Here is a 15,599-nt window from a genome sequence, read left to right as displayed (position 1 = left end):
CAGCATGTGAGACACTGAAACAGAGCATGCTGTAAAATGTAAATTGTTCAGACCTACTAAAGTGGCTCATGGATGATAAAACAAACAAAAGGGAACAAGGGAAAACAGTACCTTTGTGTCATTTGGTGGGACAAGATGAAAATGGAATGAGTACTGTAAATCATGCCGGTGATGACAGAATTACTGCATTCAGCATCTTCAGAGACCACCATGTCATTCTGTTGCTATGAATAGAGGTCATGGACATAAATTTGAGGAGTAGTCTGTATTATGAAAGTTTTTCCTGAGGCTGTTCCAGTAAGCAAACACAGTCTTGGGTTTCAGTGGCACTGCCTGGCACTTTATAGCTCTGATATAGTTTGTAGTAGATGCCAGAACTGAATCTTATCAGTTATACTGCCTCTGCATTGTCACAGCATATAATTTCAGGAAGTCAGTGTCTGTGCATCTGGAAGAGGAGTGAACTGTTTATTAAGAGGTGCAAAAGAGGTGAAGGATGAATGAGGGGATGGAAGGGTAAGTACTGAAAAAAGTAACCAAAGGGTACTACAGAGCTAGAAAGCTCAAAACTATACTTAAGCAGTGGTTTGTCACCTGAAAGAATAGCCTTCTACTTTGATTTTTTTGCTGCGTTTGTTCAGTCAATTTTCATTTCCCTTAACAGTTATTAATTATCTTTTTGAATTTATTCTATATTATTTCTGGTACTGTGTGCTAATAACGAAATTTGTAACTTTGATACTGCTTGCAGCTTTTGCCTTTTAGCGTTATCTTGTGTATCAATGATACTCATCTTTGCTTCTTGCCCCTGTACCTGCGACGTCAGTGATGAAACCAAGGTCTGTTTCATTATATATGTAATCGGAGCTGTGTTTTTAATTGTTCATGTTCTGTTTCTGTTCAAATTTATACTTTGTTATGATGAAAACTTTTACAATTTTAGTTTATACTTTACTGCTACCGAACTTGTTTTTGTGTGAACAAAGTTGGGATCAGACAGAAGATGAAGGACAATGTAACCAAAACAGTTTTCTGATGGTTTGGTTGGATGTCATACTGAATGAAAACCTGACTGGTTTAATGCGTTTTTCATAATGTGAAATTATTAAGACATGATCTTCATAAACATGAGCACCACAGGTAATTAAATACTAAGTAGATCTATTCACAAAAAAAAATAATAATTTAAAGTGACATTCAAACTCTGGTTTTACATGGAGGGAGAAGAAAGCTCTATGTACCCTCCTATACCCTTATACTTACTACAATCACATCACAGATTGCTGTACCTTGGAAAAAAAACAGAATTGAACTACCTTTGCTGAAACTCAGTTAGAGTGCTCATGCACAGACAGTCAATGAAACTCACACTTGCAGTATTTGCAGAGTATATACTACCTTGCTTTAGGTAGGTGTTTAATGATACATTTTATGTAGGTAGTTAATGATAGATTTATTTATTTATTTATTTATTGTGTTTATTGATGTGATTGGATCAGTTTATGAGTTTATATTTCATATGTATTATTCTGAAGTGTATCTGTGTGTATCAGTACCAATGGGTGCAGATATAGTGCTATAATGCTGTTGTCCAATAGCAGCTGTGACATATCTGTACAGGTATTTTGTCTACACCTCACCATCTCTCTTCATATAGCAGTGTGTGTGTGTGTGTGTGTGTGTGTGTGTGTGTGTGTACGCACGTGTGCTTGTGTGTGTGTTTTTGTGTGTGCGTGTGTGTGTGTGTGCACGCACGTGTGTGCTTGTGTGTGTGTTTTTGTGTGTGCGTGTGTGCATGTGCGTGTGTGTGTGTGTGTGTGTGTGTCTGTGTGTGTGTGTGGTGCATCCACGTACCAGTGGGAGCAGTGATGACATTGCTATGCTGCGTCAGCAGCGGCATTGCTATATGAGTGTCATGATGGAAACATGATATGCCTTTATGTTTACACATGTTGAAGATATAATTCAGGAGGTAGAATTCTGCTTTCATGGGAGCACAGTGGACTGTTCTCTGACAGAGCACCACTGTAACATTGTACATGAGATACAGTACATTTTTTAACATACAGTACAATATAGTGGTCACTGAATTGTTTTAGTACACCTATTTATGCATTTGAACTCACATAAATCTGTACAAAGCACCCACAGCTCCCTTCCTTTGTTTGGTTCATCTACTGCTTTGGTCTTTTGAGCTTGCCACAGTGCCTCTGTCCATTGATTGGTATACAGAAGCCTCTCTTACATCCCCTTGCAGAATATCTCCACTCTAAGAGTGGAGCTGGTGTGGAACCTAAGGGTGTCATGGGGGGTTGCGCCATTGGCTGCTTCTACTGGAGATTTTTGCATTTATGGCCTAACTCTTGATCTCCCCCTCTCTGTTTGCCTGCTACATCAGAGGGCTACTTTCCTCTATGGAACATGCCTCCCCACAGGGAACACCTAGATAAATGCCCATCCTTCCATTCCAGCAACTCAGCTGCCCGAGAAATAATTGAAACTGGGTTGTCTGGACCATATTAGGGCTTTATCCGTCTACACTACTTTACTAAGTATCATCAGATTTCCTTGTTGTTGCAAAGTAATACATCATTTTTGTTCATTTCTATACACAATATCCATATGCATTGCATACCATGTTAATGAATATTATCCATACCTTCATTTTTTTTTATTAGTGTTTTCTTTAGTGTGTGTGTATGTGTGTGTGTGTGTGTGTGTGTGTTGCTGTTAAGGAAAGCGTGTTTAGTACCCTAATGTGTGGGGTTGAAATTAGGGATCAGGTAATTACAGGGTTTAGGGTTGACACACATTAATAAGGTTTGCTTCACATTCCTACAAATTTATTTCTTGAATAATCAGTTTTACCATTACAGGTACCTACAAGGCATACATAATTCATAATTTTGTTATTTGCAACACACAAGGCATTTTATATCAGAATTTATACTTCTGTAATACATTGTATGTGGGAAAAACAAAAAGATTGTTTAAGCAAAGGCTTATTGAACATATTTCTAACTTTCGATATAAGAAATTGACATGCATTTTTTAGACATACATTGTCACATGAAAATGTACTGTTTCCTTTTATTGGTATTGATAATGTTGAAAAGAGTGTTTTTCAATATAATTATTGGTCTGAACTTCAGAGAGTAAAACAATGGATTCTAAACATTGGTTCTCTCCTTACACCTGGAATGAATTATACTTCTTAAAGTTATTTTTTAGATTTGACCACTTGAGGAAGCTTCATTACCATTTTGAACAGATCTTCCTCTTGCACTGTAGTTAGCTATGTTTGACACACACACACGCATACGCACATGCGCACACACACACACACACACACACACACACACACACACACACACACACACACACACACACACACACACACATGCATGCGAGTGCTAGCATGAGAATGTAAGTGGGTTTTATGGTTAGAGTTACTGTAAGCTAGGAAAGGGGATAGATGTGTATTTACTTTGAGTAGTGATGTGTGTATGTCTTACACAGTGGTACTGTTAGGGGAAGGGTGTTTTGTACCTGAATGTACAGGGCTGGGATTAGGGTTAGCACACCCCCCGCCCCCACATGGGCACATGCGAGCGCACGCACACACACACACACACACACACACACACACACACACACACACACACACACACACACACACACACACGTCACCCAGTGTAGCCCTTAATCTAACCTAACCCACAAACAATCACGCAGATACAATAAACTCAAATACATCAGAATGAGAAGGGCCAGGGACTACATTTATTTTTCCAGTAGCCATGAGAGAAGGCAAGAAACCCAAAACTGGACAGGGATTCCAACAGTGGACAGACATCCACAGAGAATGAAAATCACATAAAGAGGAGCAGACAAATGGGCCCGTTGCTCCAGGGCTATGTATGACCAAGAAAATGGGACAGACCAGATGAGCACAAAAAGGTGACAAAAATGAAAACCCTCAACCCAAGGAACCAGAACAATAACAAAAGGTAACTCTATGAGATGGAAAAACTGTTGAAAAAGCTAATGTTTGGGATAACACACTTAAGGAAGCTAGACAAAGTCTAGCTGAGATTCTAATAAAGCAAAACAAGGGCCAACAGGAATATGTCAGGAGTCACATTTATAGAATCAAAGCAGAACTACACAAGAAGAGAAGAAAAGAGGGGTGGCTTGAAACAATAATTTTGAAGGTATACAAATATGAGACAACCACAAAGGATAAAAAGAGAAAGAAAATGGAAAGGAACTGAAAGGAATATCTGGCTAGGAAGATACCATTACCACAAACAAAGCCACAAATCAGCTGACACTCCCTCTCCAACAGAGGCACCACACCAGAAAGAAGACATGAAGGATAACCTGAAGAACATTTCAAGAACACAACCCCTCCAACCAGGGACTTGGCAATTAAAAGAAGAAAACTAAATACCTCAAAGAGAGACCCTCTAATCAAGGCAATGAGCAAGGCTCACAAGGAGGAAAACCCACCCTTTACCAGACTTTCATTACTCATGATAACCCTACCCAGGAATGTGATTTTTGGGAAAGACCAGCGTAGCATGCACAAGACATAATAGCAGGGGACTAGACCTCCAAGGAGGGACACTATGTCAGCTTTGAGAAAGGATGAACACTACAAAAAAGCATTCTCCACAGGCATACAGAATGCTGTATACAATGAGAATTACAAAAAATAGAAGCATAACAATACCAAAGGAAACACAACAACTCTCCATAGAAGAGGTAAGTGTCCTCATAAAAGGATTAACATTTATCCCACACAAATAAGGTAGCTTCATGGATACCATCATTGAACTTAAAATGTACTGCAGGAAGATCAACCTAAAAGATTTTTTCATGACAATGAAAAACATAGAAAGTCCAACAAATGAAATAGAGGCCATTCCAAACATCCACCAGAACAAGAGACACAGATGGAAGAAATCAAGTTCCTTTTTCCCTCAACTGCACCCCACAATATGGGCATTCAAAGCAAAATGTGAAAATGACATCATAAATGCGACAGTGACATCAGAAATGTGGCAGTGACACCAGAGTACTCTTAAACCAACCTGCAGAAAGAAATTTTACTACCTGAACTAGGGATTAATTCAAGCACTGAGCCTGCTCATTGCAGACAAAAACATAAAGCTAATAAGGGAGGGTAGAAGGAGTTTCATCATAGTCATTGTAGCTCGTCCAGTCAGGATAAAACAGATGAGCATTCGTGGGTTCTGTTCCAGCAGCTTTATTATGTACAAACACATCAAGACTGAGGCTTAATAACCTTAACTTAGATAAACTTATAAGCAAACTAGCTATTACACTCATACATGCTCACTCTCAGGCTGCACTCTCAAAATGGCACTGAAGCTAGCACGTGTTTGCTATTTATATGCATGTGCTGTCCTTGGAAATGCTGTTTAAAGGTATGACATGTACACACTATTCTACATCCTTCCTCTTTGAGAAGTGAGTCATGCAATAGTGATGATATTGATCGACAACATGCAATTGATACAAAATAATTCTTTATCATGCAATTATACAGAACTAGATACATATATATACAATCATGTCCAGGTTGCTGTGTATTTCACACTAGGTCTGGAAATACAACCAAATCATGTGACATAAAAATTAGAATCAGGTCTAGCAACTGGGACTGTCTCCACTGAATGTTCATCTTTAGGGACATCAAGAACATCATCAGGAACTGAAGTAGAAGTTATGACACATTCTGCAACAGGAACATTGTCTGGATTGCTCTGAGATCTAGAGTCTGTATCACAGGAACAATGCTGCAATATCAGTTTTGATGCAGGAAGAACATGTCTACGATTTCTCCTGTACTCCACACCTTCAGATTCTACGAAGGAGAATCTCAGCTTGGCACATATACCTGTTACTTGAGCAATCCGGTCGAAACCTTTCACTGTTTGTATCCTCACTGTCTCTCCTTCTTTCAATGGACAAAGAAATCTGCTTGATTTATCATAGTTGGACTTCTAGAAAGAATGCTTTCTGAATAGTTGGGCTTTAATTGTTTTGTTCTGTTCTTTTTAGCTTTAGGCATCAAAAAACTGGAACTGATAGGCAATGCTGTTCTGGTTTGCCAAGATAGAAGTCTGTGAGCAGGTGAGACAAGTATATCGTCATAGGGTATGTTTCTGAGATTGACTAAATTCAAAAAGGCATCAATATTATCACTCTTTGACTTCTCTAATAATTGCTTTGCAATCTGTACTGCACTTTCAACTAGTCCATTTAACAGTGGATATTCTGGACTACTAGTAACATGTACAAAGTCCCATTCTTTTGCAAATTTCTGAAACAGCTGACTGGTAAATTGGGTAGTATTGTCAGAAATAACTGTGTGGACTACCATGGACTGAGAAATGATGTTTCAACTTGGTGATAACAGCAGTGGATGTTAGATTAGGTAGTAAATCAATCTCAAACCAGTTCGAATAAGAGTCTACCAACACTAAGTAATGCTGATTGTTCCACTCGAATATATCAGTGGCTACTGTTGGCCAAGGTAGTTCAGGAACTTCACTTAGCTGAAGTGGTTTTTTTTGCAAATGCTGTTTAGTACTATCACATACTGAAAAAGAAGAAAGTACTTTATCAATGAATTTTACTAGAAACGTCAAAATACTAGTCCTATCACCCTTCTTCTGGTACATTCGGAACCTGGGTGGCCACAATGCAAATTCTGGATATATTCACTTTATAAGGAAGCAGGAACAACAATTTTAGGACCTTTAAAAATAATGCCATCTTCCATCAACATCTCATCTCTGTAAGGAAAATAAGTTTACACTTCAGGTGGTACACTAGATTGCTTTGATGGCCATCCAGCGTTAATTTAGTGGTTGAGCTTTTGCAAAATTAGATCAATCTTTGCATTATCTCTCAGCTCATCAAGTTTCGTGGTAGAAAAATTATGCACTTCCATGACATCAAAGTCAAAATTCTCTGCATTAGGCTGTCCCATTGTATTTCTTGGAGATCTGGATAAGGTATCAGCCAGATAAAGAAGTTTGCTTTTTGTATAGACCATTTTGAAGTTGTACTTTTGCAATTTCAGCATCATTCTTTGTAATCTTGCTGGAGCTGAATGCATAGGCTTCTTTAAAATAATGACGAGAGGTTGGTGATCAGCTTCAATCTGAATAGCTCAACCATAGATATAATCATGAAACTTTGAACATGCAAATACTATTGCCAAAAGTTCTTTCTCAATTTGAGCATATTGCATTTCAGTTTGGGTAAGAGATCTAGATGCATAGGCTACTGGTCTGCCTTCTTGAAGAATAATTGTGCCAAGGCCAAATTTTGAATCATCTCAGGAAAGAGTTACTGGTTTATTGACATCATAGTATCTTAATCTAGGTGGGTGACAATTTTCTGCTTAAGGGTTTCAGATGCTCTCTGGTGCTGTTCCAACCAAGACCATGTAACATTTTTGCATGTTAGCTCTCTCTCAAAGGTGCTGTCAACTCACTGAAGTCTGGTGTAAACTTGCCTAAATAGTTGACCATACCAAGGAAACGTTGTAGAGCTTGCACATTATCTGGTACCGGTATCTCAAGGATGGCTGCTTGCTTGGATGGGTCTGGCAGCAAACCAGTGCTGGTAAATAAATGATCTACATATGTAACTTCTGGCAGTCTGAATTTGCACTTCAGAGGATTGAGCTTTAAGTTCACTTAACATGCTCTATCTAGAACTTTCCTAAGGTTTCTGTCATCTCTGCTTCACCATTGCCTCCAACCAATAATTCATCTACTATTAAGGCACAAGGATAACCTAAAACAATTTGCTCCATTGCACGCTGAAAGACTTCACTTGCAGAATTTAATCCAAATGGCATCCTGAGGAATCTATACCTTCAGTAGTGAAGATTTGCAATCAAGCATCACTTGCCAAAATGAACTTTTTGCATCCAAGACAGAAAAAACAGTGGCATTCAGTATTAGGGATGTGACTTCCTCGACTGTATGCATAGGATGATGTGGTCTCTCTAATGCTTTGTTCAAATCCCTTGGATCAATACATATTCTAATTTCCTCTGAGCCTTTTTTGCGGGCTGCTACCATGGATGACACCCATTCAGTTGCTGCACCATTTTATCCAGTTGAGCTTTGACTTTATTCTGCATAGCCATTGGAACTTTTCTTGCTGGTCTGACCAGTGGACTGACCTCTGGGTCTAATTTCATAGAATACATAACTGGAAGCTTACCCAGCTTGTCATCAAAAACATCAACATACTCCGAGAAAATAGCTTCAGTAAAATTGGAACTGGGATATGTGCTTATATAATAAACTTATTTGGTAAAAGAAAGCAAATTCATTCTCAAAATGTCTCTGGGACCCAGTAATGACTGCATAGGTCTTCGGGCTACATAAAATAGTAAGCTGTAACAGTTCCTAGCCAAATAACATGAAAGCACTACTGAGCCTTCGGTTTGAATTTCTTCACCTCCATAAGCAACAAGTTTCACAGAACTGGACACATTAAGTTGTTCACCAGCTGTCACCTTAGCAAAAGTGTCTGCTGACATAACATTACAGTTTGAACCAGTGTCTACTCTGAGCTGGGTGGTTTTCCCATTGATCTGGAGATTACAAAACACTTTATTCTTTGCCAACAAATTTACTACATCAAACTTTTCAACAATTACTGACACACTATCTACATAGAAAGTAGAATTGCAGCTCTCTATATGATCAACTTGCCTTTTTAACTGACCCTTCTTTATAACTGTGTGAGGTTTACTTGATTTGCTAAACTTTTGAAAATGTTTTTTTTCTTATAGTTGCATGATTCAGCTGTTCTGTGATGATATGCGAGGTGTGTCATTTACTGTGAACTGCATTCAGTGACAACCCAAGTAACTGCTTAGCTAGTCAGTTAACACTCTTGTTTTTGTTTTCTGTTTATCTAATCCTATAGGCATGTGATTCAGTGTGTAATGCATATTTAGTAAATCCAGTTCGATATCTAGATAGGTAAAAAATGTATTTACACTTGTTCACAGCTTTTCTGTTTGTTGATGCATATATTTAACCTGTAATTTTTCCTGTTATAATCACCCCCTTCGTTAACCTCCCTTTATAGCAGTATGCTCAGTTAGAGCTTATCTAAGTTGATTGTCTCATTTCCAGACAGGAGACAATAACATATCATTAGGTTATTATGGTACCTAGTGTTATGCCAGTTATAGTAGAACCTGTCTCACTATCTGCTGTAAGGGTTATTAATATCTCTGGATATAAATTGAGTTGGTCTCAATTACTCAGTAACTTTTATTGTCTATATTACTCCAACCTCACTTGCCTATTTACATGTAAAATTTTGAAGTCAATAATTTTATAATGCTGTATGTATTATGTTCTTGCGGTGATATTGTTTTGTATCTCCCTTAACTCCTAACTCTAACGGCACCTTGCCTTTAACCGTCCATTCTATGTACATATGTTTTTCATATTCCTTAACACTTTTGGGAGTGGCATGGTGGTGAAGTCCAATGTTTGTTGGCGCTTGGACTATTGATGTTAGTTTTTATGTCTCCCTGCCCTGTTCTTGTATTATTTTTCATAAGGAAATTTGTTTAAAAACAGATCACTTATATCTGTTTCAAACCTATTCAAAAATGCCTCAGGGAGACTGTTGGTTAGGCACAGGGTCTATGGTAAGGAACATGGATGCCAGAATATGATTTACTACTACATTACATTTTCTGTTATGTATAAAAAGTGTGTTTACTAATTGGACCGTCCCTACTAGGGCTTTTTTCTTAGTTTATCCTAACATATATCTATGTTTTGAATCTAAAGTATGATGATTAGTATGAATTCCTGGAATGTAAATGGCCTTCAAGAAATCAGTAAAAAAAAAAACTAGTTATGCACCTGATTTTTCAGGAAAAATCCAACATTGTCTTTCTACAGGAGACCCATATGACAAATGTTCAATGGGATAATATTAAAAAAAGAAATTGGATTAAACTTGTGATATCAGCAGGGAATAGTCTTGCATCAAAAGGCACTGTAATAATAATAATTAAAACATCCTTTCCTGGTGAAGTACTAAATACTAAATTTGACCCGAATGGTAGATAGTGTTTATTTTCCTGTTCATACCCTCAGGTAAAAATCCCCTTTACTTTTCTTAAACTTGTATAGCCCATGTACAAACCAGCACTTATTTATCTACGAAATACATAATCTACTACTTCAATTTTCTAATCATCTTTTTATTATTGGTGGTGACTGGAATGCACTCATGGACCCCCTGAATGATAGTTCAAATGAAAACAAGAAACAGCCCTCACAAGTAATTTTGCATCTATTCATGATTTGATAAATAGTAATAACTTAGTTGACCCTTTTTTAATATTTGACCATGACAGAGAGCGAAATAAGTTCACGTTTTATTCGGCTTCACACAAAGTCTGGACCAGAATTTATTATTTTTTGATCTCTGATATCTTTTCAAACAAAATTACCAACTTTGTCCTTGAAGCTAGATCTATATCTGACCATTTGAATGTGTCACTGTGTATTAATCCCACTCACTACTTGAACCGTGATGGCAGTAGTCCCACTTGGTCACTAAACAGTAACATTCTTAAAAAAGAAGACGTTCTGCAGGAAATTAATGATTATCTAAAACAATTCAATGCAGAATCTTGTTTATCAACCATCCCTTTAGATATCCAATGGGCTACAGCCAAAGCGGTCATCAGAGGAATACTCATACAAAAATCATCTTATTATAAAAAAAAAGAAAAATTGTACATCAATAACCTCAACAATGAGCAAAAGATGACTGATGCACAACTACAAAAAGATTTTTCTCCTGAACTGAAAAAGAAACTACATGAGACACAAAAAAAATCTATTCCTTTCACTAACAAAATCAATCCTTGGTAGAACTCAAACTCCTCCACAGATATTCGGAATGGGCTCAAACCCCCTCCAGAACACTAGCTAGACTCATAAACATCAAAGAGGGACTAAACTATATAAAGGAAATAAATTACAAAGGGAAAAACTTATACAGAAATGAAGATATTGTTAACTCTTTTATAAATATCTTCACTGAAATGTATAATCCCAAAAACCAGACCCCAAATGAAATGCACAAAAAAATTCCTTAATGAGCTATCTGTTCCAAAACTATCCTCCACACAAAACACCCTTCTAAACAGCCCCATAACACTGAATGAAATAATGGTAGCTATTAAAAAACTTAAACCAAATAAGGCGCCAGGACCAGATGGTTTTACAGGCGAATTTTATAAAACTTTTAGTCTTCATCTTTCTAAAATCCTCCTTGCCATGTATAATTATATCATCTCTAAAGGGATTACTGTTAAGTATATGAACAATTCTAAAACAATATTCATCCCAAAACCGAACTCTGACAAGTCCAACCCTCTCTGTTATAGGCCTATTGCCCTTATTAACGTTGACATCAAAATCTTATCTACCATTTTTGCTAATAGAATCCAGAAAGTTAGAGCTACAGTAATTTCTTCTGAACAGTTGGGATTTATGAAACAGAGGCAGCTTTGTGACAATACTCTTACCTTAAATACATTAATGCCATTTTTAAAAAGTGATAACCACCGGCGTTATGCACTCACGCTAGATGCTACCAAAGCTTTTGATAACGTTGATCTAAACTTCCTTTGCCTAACCATGAAATACTTTAACTTCCCCGATTTTATTATTAACACTACTAAGATGATTTATAACAATGCCTCTACTTCCCTGTATATAAATAAAATTTTATCACGCCCTATTAAAATTACCAATGGTACTAGACATGGCTGCCCACTCTCACTTTATCTTTTCAATTTATATCTCGAACCTTTTCTTCTCTGGGTTAAACAGAAGACTTATTACCATATTCCAAAAGTCTTTAACATTAATATAAATTACTCTGCATTTGCAGTTGACCTGAACATCTATTTTGAGCTTCCCAACACCGATCTTCATAAAATCTGAAATTCTATTTATCTTTTTGCTAAGGCTGCTAACTATAAATTAAACCCTGCAAATCATCTATTTTTCCATTAAATCCTGCAAATCATTTAGAATATTACTTCCTCCTGTCAGACATTTCTCTCAAATATACACTCAAATACCTAGGAATAAATTTCACACATCCTCACCAAGAACTAATAAAAGCAAACCTATATAGAGTCTGGGATCAGATAAATAATGATCTAACTAGATGGAAAAACATCAATCTTTCTTTGCTATCAAAATCCGCTATCATTAAAATGAATATTCTACCTAGAATCTTTTTTCATCTTAACTCCATCTTCTTAAATGTTCCAAAAATTTTTTTTAGAAAAATGGAAACCACAATTTCAACGTTTTTATGGTTCCCTAAATCAACCAAAATATCATACAGGAAACTAATTACCTCAAAGTCCAAAGGCGGTTTAAGTCTCCAAGACTTTAATTTATATTACCACATAATTAATGCTAGCTGTCTAATTCAAATAGCCTGCTATGATCCCTCTGCTGAATCTTGCTACCCAACCTGGATCAAAATCTGGTGCAACTATATATATTCGTTAAAATTCAATCCTCATGCTGTCCCTTTTCTTGCACCCAATGGTGATTACAAATTCAAGATCTTGCCTACACTAAAGAACAAAATTCGCATTTTTCAAACTCTGATGACCTCCTTAAATTTACACAATACTGTTCCCATTCTCCAACCTATTCATCTAAACCCTAACTTAAAAATCAATAATAAAATGATTGACCTATCAAACTTCCTTATTATTAAGAAAGCTATAGTCTGGCACTTCTATAACTCTAATAATGCTGCCGAGGTCAAAGCTTTATTTGGTGCTCCTAACAAATATGATCCTATCTTAAGACAAATCAGCTCACTTATAAAACAAAAATTCTCTAACTACAGAGTGAAGGAGCAAGACATTACAGTATCACAATCTATCATTAAATCACTTTCCCTATGGAACAAAATTATTTTGAATACCTATAAACTTGTCAAGCATTAAACATAATTATTCACTTCTATTTTCCAAATATTGGGATGGCATACAAGGCAAAATCTTTACAGAGTCTAAGTGCGAAGCAATCAATAATACCCTGAATCGGGCCCACTTCAAAAACCTAATTTACACTCAACTTATGATAAACAATAATTCCTACTATACCCCAGCAGTCTTACTAAAATTCGGATACAATAAAACCCTCCATTCTGTTCCCTCCCACACGTAGATATACTTCACATCTTTTGGAGCTGTAAGAATATTTACAAACTTTGGTGTTCTCTCAGAACTCAGTTTGAAAAAATGGGATATGAAAAAAACTACATTTTCCTGGCAAACCATAATTCTAAATATAATTCCTAAATCTCTTAAGGGCATCCATCGTCACATCTGTGTTACGGTCTGCACCCTTCTCAAATATTTTATAGCCAAGAATTGGGTCAATCCCTCAGCAATAGCGTGGGAAAACTTTACATCAATTGCAATCAAATATATATCTGCACATAAGTCATGCAATAATAATAAAAAGAAAAAATAATATTTTCAGAATTATTGGTGTAGCCTTTTTGACCTAATCCAAATTAAATAATCTTCCAAAATGTGGGTCGCTAACATTACATTCCAGGAAGTCCTCCATCTGTATCATATCTGGCCCTATAATCATTACATATTGTTATCATCACACTGTAGCTTTAGATTTTACAACATATTTTGTTATATTATTTTGTTATCCTCTGGCATCCATGGTGTAAATATGTCGTAAATATGTTATAATTAGTTGTACATGGTGTAAATAGTTAGTTTATATTGATGTACCCTCCTTACCATTCTTTTTTCTTCTTAAGACAGTCATATACTCCTCCCTCCAAGCCATCTTCCATTTATTAGTCTAGACTTTGACTGTAATAGGCTACTGGGGTTCTGTACTGCTTATATTATTCTTTAAGATGTAAGTTCCCTGAAACGATAACTGCTGTTTTGTAAATGCACAGTTTTTGTATTAACTGTTATATATATACCTATACTTTACTGCTTCCTATAATGACTTACAGATTTTCCTTTTTTATGTTTGAAAAGTCTGTAAACTTCAATAAAAATATATTTGAAAAAAATAAACTTTGGAAAATGGTTGCATTTTTTACACTTGTGGCATTGCAGACCAAATGCTAAGCATTTTTCTCTTGTAGACTCATGATTGGCATCAGAATTGTGACAGTTAACAATAAAGTTTGATTTAGGTTTTGCTGACTCACCCTTGTACTGCACTGAGCATGTCCTTTTCTTAGAACTTGATGGAAAACTACGGGTTTTACCTGGGGAATTTGCAGGAGTGACAGGTGCCATGTGCTTAGGCCTGCTTCTGCTAGCCACATGTTGCATGCTGGCTCTGGAGTCTGCTGAAATCATGCTCTTTTCACTTGCAAGCATACTTGTGTGTTTTGTAACTTCATGGATTTGACAAATCTCAATAGCTTTACTCAACACTAAATCACTGTCATGAAGCAAAATCTTTCTCACTGCAGCACTACTAATACCACACACAAGCCTGTGCTTTATTAACTCATCTTTTAAATCGCCAAGCCTACACATTTTAGCTTTGTTTCTCAGCTCTGTAATATAAGCCGCAAAAGTTTCCCTTGGTTTTTGATCTCTTGTGTAAAACAAATTCAGATGATTCAGAATGTACAACAATATGACATTTTTCACCATCTCTCTCATATACTGCTGGTGGATATACAAATGAATGCTCTCTTTCAATGGCCTCTGACCCAGCTAGGTTTAACAAAATGAATACCCTGGTGCATGCATCTTTATCAGAATAAGCTGGTTGTATAAAAATATCATACTCTTGCTCAGATATTCTCCAGTTCTCTGCAATATCCTGATCAAATACAAGTGGAGATGGTTTTCGAAATCTGTCTGCCATATTAACACATACCAGTGAAGGCTTTTGCAAGTATGCATGAACACATGCATATATACATATGCCAGAAATTTATGCCAGTATTTGTAACTGTGCCCAATAGCACAACAAGCCTCTGCATAACTGAACTTTGCAAAATAAGTCTCTCGGGCACAAGAATACTCTTGAAATTACTGCACTGTAAGAAATTACCTCTTATCAGTGTAAGAAACATTTCAAAATAACTGCACTCTGTGAATAAACTGGGCAGAGGAAGCTCAGAATAAGAAACATTTCAAAGTAATTGCACTCTGCGAGTAAACAGTACACAGCACACTGAAACTTTCCCAAAATGGCTGTACTTTGCTAAATAACTCTTTACAGTACAAGAAACATTCTGAAAGGGTGACACTCTGTGCCTAGACACACCCAGCACATGAAACTTTTCAAAATAGCTGTATTTTGACTGCATTTTACGAAATAGTTGCACTTTGCACATAAATAAACTCTTTGGAATAAATGCATAGTAATAAGCACACACTGTAAGCACTTTTACACACTTTGAGATTCTTCAAATAACTCTAGTTATGCCCTTAATACAATGCGAAATAGTAGTTATGC

General features: G+C 36.6%; 1 protein-coding gene across 1 annotated transcript in view; it reads left to right on the top strand.

The window, feature by feature from the left end:
- Positions 1-15,599, top strand: part of LOC122802367 (NACHT and WD repeat domain-containing protein 2-like) — a 309,247-nt gene that overhangs the window by 21,379 nt on the left and 272,269 nt on the right. The gene's annotated exons all lie outside the window — the stretch shown is intronic.

The sequence above is a fragment of the Protopterus annectens genome, chromosome 5.part0 (genome assembly GCF_019279795.1).
Source record: "Protopterus annectens isolate FY-2018-M chromosome 5.part0, PAN1.0, whole genome shotgun sequence".
NCBI classification, from domain to species: domain Eukaryota; kingdom Metazoa; phylum Chordata; order Ceratodontiformes; family Protopteridae; genus Protopterus; species Protopterus annectens.
Note: the sequence above shows the minus strand (reverse complement) of the source record. Positions and strands in the feature narration are given on the sequence as shown.